Genomic DNA, 8,687 nt, shown 5'->3' on the forward strand with positions numbered 1-8,687 from the left:
GAAATGGTGTCATGTTTTGTACTTAGGGTATACTGTTATTGATAAGATACTTGCTATTATTTGGGGATGGGTGATTCAGAACAAGGTGTAAGATAGCCCTTTTTAATTTTTGTGTTAAGAGATAAACATCTTAGATAAAACCAGAAATGAAGAGATTATTTCAGATAATTAATTACCCTATATATGGTTATATTTCTCATTTCCCCTCTATAAAAAATCTCTCAAATATTATTCTTGGTATTTCTGTTCCCTGTTTTTACTTCACATCATCCAAAGAGAAACCATGGAGGAATCCAGGCTTCTATTTCCTTGCTACCTTCTTATGTATGTGTGGGTTCCATTTCCAAGTTTACTAGATGGTCCAGTAGGGCTACATTCCAGCCAGAGAGTAGAAAGGCATAAAGCAGGGCAAGCACCCTCTCTTTGAGAAAACTTCCTGGAAGGTGCCTTATGCTACTTCCACATTGACATAGGCCAGCTTTCAGTCACATGGCCACACACAGGTGCGAGAAGAGTTGGGAAATGTCAAAATTCTGAGTATGCCCAGCTAAAATCTGGGGCATACTCGTATTAGGTTGGTGCAAAAATAATTGCAGTTTTTGCCATTGAAAGTAATGGTAAAATGCTGGGCGCGGTGGCTCACGTGTGTAAACCCAGCACTTTGGGAGGCCAAGGTGGACGGATTACCTGAGGTCAGGAGTTCAAGACTAGCTTGGCCAACATGGTGAAACCTTGTCTCTATTAAAAATACAAAAAATATTAGCCGGGTGTAGTGGTGCACACCTGTAGTCCCAGTTACTCAGGAGGCTGAGGCAGGAGAATCGCTTGAACCCAGCAGGAAAAAAGAAGAGAGAGAGAGAGAGAGAGAGTAATGGCAAAGACTGCAGTTAGTTTTGCACCAACCTAACAATATATTCAGTTGCATTAGAAACTTGCTGAGGCAGCCTACAGACTGCAGCAGTTTTGAATGTAATTCTATTCCCACTTTTCAGCACACACTTCAATATAATTAAAATTGATTCATAGTAACTTTTGGTACAAGCCCAGGATCTTTTCCTTATAAAAGTTAATGTGAAAACTATAGGAGTTACTAAATAGCAATACATTAACATGTCTCAGTAAATTCTGTAATAGTTTTAATGCATGTGCTCATACTGTTACCCATATCAACCCTTCAATTTAATACTTGTCTTTTCAGTTTCACATTCTGTGCTGTTTACACCCACTCCAATACTAAGAGTGTTAAAAGATCCAGTAATTTATAATAATCAAAAGCATCAATAAGATTTTTTTCCACTGAAATTAAAGGAAATATTTAAAAGAGGACTCTATCCAATTAGAATTCTATTAACACTACTCTGCTTCCCCAAATTCAATTTTATAGTTCAACAACTTTATCTTCTTTTTAATAAAATATATGCTATATTTTGGTGGTTGTTGAGAAATCTAGGTACAGATTTATGTTAAATTTTTATTCCTGCATTTTATTCTTATAATCCAGGAAACTAAAATGGAATGTGAACAAGGGATTATGTTGCTAAGGAAGAAAGGAAACAAATTAGAAAGACTTAACATCTGCTTTGGGTATCGGGAATTATGAGCACTGATCCACATTTGATATCACTTTGGGCCACTTGTGAGTGCCTGGCAGTGACTTCTCTATCAGCCAAGAACATACGAGGATCATTGGCACACACTCTAATGAACTCTGTTTTGTGTGTGTGTGTGTGTGTGTGGAGGGGTACATTACTGTATTTCCTTATTAAACAATTATTTATTTTAAATGTTATGATATTTTATCCTTTATATTTACGGTCCCATGATAGACCAGGGACTTGTAAGTTGAGAGTGCACGTGGCCAGAATATCCTAAATCTGTCCTTATAATTAATTTTTTAAAAAACTGCCATGAAGTTCTCAGAAAAGATAAGAGATAAAAACACTATTTTTGCTAATTTTGTTTCAGACCCTGAGGAGTTACTATATCTAATCTCACTACATAATGCCACAAAATGGTGAATGAATAAAGAGTCTCAGTAAGAGATTTTCAGCATTCTCTAATGAGAGCAGTTTGATTGTTGCTAAATGTTCTATGCTCCTGCATTTATAAATGGCACCTGAGGATAGATTTCAAGTGTTTGTGGAAACAAATGGCAGTTATTGGGGTCATTTGAGCATGAGATGATTTTTTTCCCCATTTCAGTTCTTTAAATTGACACATGATAATTTTAAATATTTTTGGGGTACATAGTTATGTTTAGATACATGCAATGTGAAGTGATCAACTCAGGGTAATTATTATACACTTTATCTCAAAGTTTTATGATTTGTTTGTGTTGGGAACATTCAAAATCCTCTTTTCTAGCTATTTGAAAGTATATAATAAATTATTATTAACTATAGTCATCTTACGGTGCTATAGAACACTAGAACTAATTCCTCCTATCTAGTTGTAATTTTTGTATCCTTTAACAAGTCTATCCCTATCCCTCCAACCCTTCCCAGCCTCTGATGGCCACTGTTCTACTGTTTCCTATGAGATCAACGTTCTTAACCTCTGCATATGCGTCAGAACCTGCAGCATTTATTTTTCTGTTCCTGGCTTCTTTAACTTGAATGAAAGAAGGCTCATCTTTCTCATGGAACTAGACTCATCCACGTTGCTGCAAATGAAAGGACTGTATATTGTTTTAAATGCTGGATAGTTTTCCATTGTGTATATGTGCCACATTTTCTTTGTCCATTCATCTGTCAATGAACACTTGGGTTGATTCCATGGCTGGGCTCTGTGCATAGTGCTGCAGTAAACAGGTGGGTGCATATGTATCTTAGATAGATTGATTTCCTTTCCTTTAATATATATCCAGTGGTGAGATTATTGTTATCATATGGTAGTTCTATTTGTAGTTTTTAAAAGAAACTTCATAATGTTCTTCATAATGACTGTACTAGTTTGCATTTCCACCAACAGTGTATAAGAGTTTCCTTTTCTCCATATCCTTACTAGCATTTGTTGTTTTTTTGTATGTTTAATAAAAGTCATTCAAACTGGAGTGCCATGATATCTCATGGTGGTTTTGACTTGCATTTCCCTGATGATTAGTGATGTTGGGCATTTTTTCATATGTTCGTTGGCCACTTGCATGCATTATTTTGAGAAATGTCTATTCAGATCATTTGCCCAATTTTAATTGGAATATTTGTTTTGCTGTTGAGTTGTTTGAGTTTTTTTAATATTCTGGGTTTTAATCTTTTGCCAGATGAATAGTTTGCAAATATTTTCTTTTATTCTATAGGTTGTCCTTTTATTCTGTTGATGGTTTCCTTTGCTGTGCAGAAGGTTTTTAGTTTGATATAATCCCATTTGTCTATTTTTGCTTTTGTTACCTTGGCTTTTGAGGTCTTATTCATAAAATCTTTTCCCAGACCAATGTACTGAAGCATTTCTTCTACGTTTTCTTCTAGAAGTATTATAGCTTTGGGTCTTACATATAAATCTTTAATCCATTAAATTTTTTTTTTTGTATAAGATGAGCAATAGGAGTCTAGTTTCACTTTTCTGCGTATGGTTACCCAGTTCTCCCAGGTCCATTTATTAAACTGTACTTTCCCTAATGAATGATTTGAGCACCATTGTTGAAAATCAGTTGACTGAAAATACATGGATTTATTTCTGTGTTCTATTCTCTTCCTTTTTTTTTTTTTTGAGATAGAGTCTTGCTCTGTCACCCAGATTGTAGTGCAGTGGCATGATCTGGGCTCACTACAACCTCTGCCTCCCAGGTTCAAGCGATTCTCCTGCCTCAGCTTCCCGAGTAGCTGGGATTACAGGCACACACCACAACGCCTGGCTAATTTTTGTACTTTTTTTTAGAGATAGGGTTTCACCATGTTGGTCAGGCTGGTCTCGAACTCCTGACCTCAGGTAACATGACCACCTCGGTCCCCCAAAATGCTGGGATTATAGGCATGAGCCACTGTGCCCAGTCCCATTGGTCTTTTTAAATGCCAGTAACATGCCATTTTGGTTACTGCACTTTTGTAGTATATTTTAAAGTCAGGTAGTGTATTTCCTCCAGCTTTGTTCTTTTCTCTCAGGATTGATTTGGCTATTAGGGATGTTCTGTGGTTCTATACAAATTCTAAGATTGTTCTTCTATTTTTGTGAAGAATGTCACTGGTATTTTGGTAAGGATTGCACTAAATCTGGCTTTGGGCAGCATGGTGATTTTAACAGTATTAATTCTTCTGGCCAATGAGAATGGGTTGTCTTTCCATTTGTTTATGTCTTCTTCAATTTCTTTTATCAGTGTTTTGTAATTTTACTTGTAGAGATCTTTTACCTCTTCGGTTAAGTTCATTCCTAGGTATTTTATTTATTTTTTGTAGTATTGTACATGGGATTACCTTCTTGATTCTTTTTTCAGCTAGTTTGTTGTTCATATACAGAAATTGTACTGATTTTTGTATTTTGTATTCTGCAACTGTACTGAATTCATTCTAAGAGGTTTTTTTTTTTTTTTTTTTTTTGTTTCTTTTTAGAGCCTTTAGGTTTTTCTATATATTAGATCATGTTGCCTGCAAAGAGGGGCAATTTGACTTCTTCCTTGCCAATTTGTGTCCTCTTTATTTTTTTCTCTTGCTTTGGACTTCCAGTACTATGTTGAATAGAAGTGGTGAGAGTGGACATCTTTGTCATGTTCTAGTTCTTAAAAAAAATTTTTTAGCTTTTCCCATTTGGTAAGATGTTAGTTGTGAGTTTATCATATATGGCCTTTATTATGTTGAAGTACATTCATTCTATCATTAATTTTTTGAGAGTTTTTATCATGAAGGGATGATGAATTTGATCAAATGCCTCTTCAGCGTCTATTGAGATGAGTTTTTGTCCTTCATTCTATTGATGTGATGTATCATGTGTATTGATTTGCATATGTTAAACCCTCCTTGCCTCCCTAGGATAAATCCCACTTGATCATGGTGTGTTATCTTTTTGACGGTAATCTCATTCAGTTTGCTGGTATTTTGTTGACAATTTTTGTATGTATGTTCATCAGGGATATTGGCCTGTAGTTTTCTTTTTTGTGTGTCCTCATGTGATTTTGGTATCAAGGTTATGCTGGCTGTGTAGAATGAGTTTGGAGGAAATCCCTCCCCTTCCATTTTTGGGGGAATAATTTCAGAAGAATTGGTATTAGTTTTTCTTTATAAGCTTGATAGAATTCAGCAGTAAAGCTGTCTGATCCTAAACTTTTCTTTGCTGGGAGACTATTATTGATTCAATCTTAATACTCATTACTGGTCTATCCAGGTTCTTTTATGTGTTCTTGGTTCAGTATTGATATATATTTAGAAATTTACTCGTTTCCTCTGGGTTCTCTGAATTTTTGATATATAGTTCTTCCTAGTAGTCTCTAATACTCCTTTGCATTTCTAGTGTCAGTTGTAACATCATTTTGTTTCTAATTTTACTTATTTAGATCTTTTCTGTTTTTTTCTAAGCTTAGTTGTTGGTTTGTGATTTTATTTATCTTTTCAAAATGCCAACTTTTCCTTTTGCTGATATTTTATATTCTCTTTAGTCTCAATTTTGTTTCTTTCTGCTCTGCTCTTTGTTACTTTTTCCTTCTACAAATTTTGGGTTTGCTTTGTTCTTGCTTTTCTAGTTTCTTAAGCTGCATCATTAGGTTGTTTGTTTGAGATATTTTCACTATTTTTTTTTTGGAGGCGGGGGGGGTCTCACTATGTTGCCTAGGTTGGCCTTGAACTCTTGGGCTCAAGGGATCTTCCTGCCTCAACCTCCCAAGTAGTTGGGGCTACAGGTGCATGCCACCATACCAGGTTTTCTTACTTTTATGATGTAGGCATTTATTGCTGTAAACTTACCTCTTAATACCCCTTTTGCTGTGTTGCAGAGGTCATGATATGCTGTGTTTCTATTTTCATTCGTTTCATGGAATTTTAAAATTTCCTTCTTAATTTCTTTGTTTACGCATTAGCTGTTCAGAAGCATGTTGTTAGATTTTCATGTATTTGTAGATTTTCAAATGTTCCTCTTGTTAATTGATTTCTAGCTTTATTTCACTGTGGTTAGAAAAGACACTTGAAATGACTTCAATTTTTACACAGTTTTTGAGATTTGTTTTGTGTCCTAACATATGGTCAGTCCTGGAGGATATTCCGTGTGCTGATGAAAAGAGTGTATGTCCTGCAGCTGTGGAGTGAAATGTTCTGTAAATGTCCATTAGGCATATTTGGTCTATGACATAGTTTACATTTTATGCTTCTTTGTTGATTTTCTGTCTAGATGATCTGTCCAATGCTGATACTGGGGTGTCCAAGTCTCCAACTATTATTGTATTGGGGTTTGTCTCTCTCTTGAGATTTAATAATATTTGCTTTATATATCTGACTGCTCCAGTTCTGAGTGCCTATACATTTAGAATTTTTATATCCTCTTGTTGAATTGATCCCTTTATTATCATAATATAATGTCCTTCTTTGTCATTAAGTTGGTACAAAAGTACTTGTGATTTTTGCCATTACTTTCAAGTTTAATATTTATATTAAATATATTAAATATTATAATCAAACTGTAATAATTTTCCTACTTTTAACTTAAAGTCTACTTTACCTGACATAAGTGTAGCTATTACTGGTTATCTTTGGTTTCCATTTACATGAACTGTCTTTCTCAACCTCTCCACTTTCTTTTTTTTTCTCTTTTGAATGGATGAATAAATTGTGGTATATTTACACAGTGCAATATTACATGGCGATAAAAAAAATGAACCACCACTACACACGATAACAAATCTCACAAACGTAACACTGAGTGAATGAAGCCTGATATCAATGGGTAATACTGTAAGATTCCATTTACAAGAAGTTCAACACAGGAAAAATTGATCCAGAGTGATGGAAAGTGAAATAGTTGTTATCCGTGGATGGGCAAATAGTAATGACAGAGGAGGCATGAATAGTAATGACAGAGGAGACAGAGGAGGCATAACATCAGGGTTGTTCTATAGTACCCTATTCTATAGATTGGTTTGGACGGTGGTCTAAATGTGGGGTTGGTGAAAATTTGCAAGTTGGTGGAAATTCAGGCCAGGCATGGTGGCTTACTGTATCCCAGCACTTTGGAAGGCCAAGGCGGACTGATTGCTTGAGCCCAGGAGTTTGAGACCCACCTGGGCACCATGGTGAAACACTGTCTTTAGAAAAAATACAAAACTTAGCCAGGTGTGGTGGCGCGTGACTGTGGTCCCAGCTACTTAGGGGGCTGAAGCAGGAGGATTGCTTGAGCTCAGGAGGCAAAGGTTGCAGTGAGCCGAATTGTGCCACTCCACTTTTGCCTGGGCAACAAGAGTGAAACCCTGTCTCAAAAAAAAAAAAAAAAAAAAAAAAAAAAAAAAAAAAAAAAAAAAAAAAATTCACTGAATCGTATACTTATGATTTGTGTACTATTCTCTACTTGTGTTATACTCCATGACAAGCTTACTCAAAGTCCTGTCTAAATGACCCTACATGATAATGCCACTTCCTCTTCCTAACCCATATTTTGGATGCACCCCAACTTTGTTCACCCCATTCTCGTGACCCTTTTCTCATTGCTGTTCTCCAACGTACCAGTGTTGGTTGTTCCTTTCTCTAGGATCTTGCATTTCCAGCTCTATCTTCTCCCAGATATCCACACAGACTGCTGCCTTGCCTAATTAGAGTTTCTGCTTAAACTTAGCCTTATTAGAGAAGGCTAAGAATGTCTTCTTTCTCTGCTGAAAACCAGCCAATAGCTTTCATTTCACTCTAAATAATAGCTGAAGTTCTCACATGGTACACAAATCCCTTTGTAACCTTGCTCTCTGGTCCTGTGGCCTCTATTCCTCTCAGTCAGTCGCCTCACTGTTATCGCTATTGCTCTTCACATGTGTCTGTTTTAGGACTTTGCACCTGCCGTCTGGAACACTGTCCCCCTGTATAACCATACGATTGTTTCTTCATCTCTCTCAGGTCCTTACTCAGATGTCACCCTCTCAGTGAGGACTTTCTTCACCTCTTGTTTAAAGTCTTTTTTCACCTCTTCCCCTATGAGCTACTTTCACTCTCTATCCTCCATCCTTTTTATTATGTTCTTCATAACACACAAAATTTAGCATACTATGTATTTGACTTACTATTTTGCTTGTTTTCTTTCTTTTCAACTTGAATGTAAGCTTTACAAAGGGCAAGGACTTTTGCTTATTTTTTTTCCTTACTGCTCTTTCCTTGGTACCTATAATAGTATCTGACACATAATAGGCCTAACTCTAAATATTAATTGAATGGATAAATGAATATCACTTTTCCATAGCCTTCATTAGCTGATTTAACTCAAATGTGGGAATAAGAATTTCTTCTCATTTTTATTAAGAAAATGATCATTTAAAACAAATCTGATCAAAAATTATTAAAAAATGAGTCGTCAGTTTTTTTATCTAACTGTTATCTTGTATTTTAGCACCTCTATTTCTGTGGCTCTTTTTTTCAGCAGTTAACTTCAAAATCAAATAAAGAGAAAATATTTCTCATACCTTTGAGTAAGAAAAGGATAGAACGGCAACATCATAATAAGGAAGGGTATGATTAATCCCTCTAACTTCAGTTAAAAATAAAACACTGACTAGACATTATTGGTAAGCAGCTTGT

Source organism: Chlorocebus sabaeus, chromosome 20 (assembly GCF_047675955.1).
Source record: "Chlorocebus sabaeus isolate Y175 chromosome 20, mChlSab1.0.hap1, whole genome shotgun sequence".
NCBI lineage: Eukaryota > Metazoa > Chordata > Mammalia > Primates > Cercopithecidae > Chlorocebus > Chlorocebus sabaeus.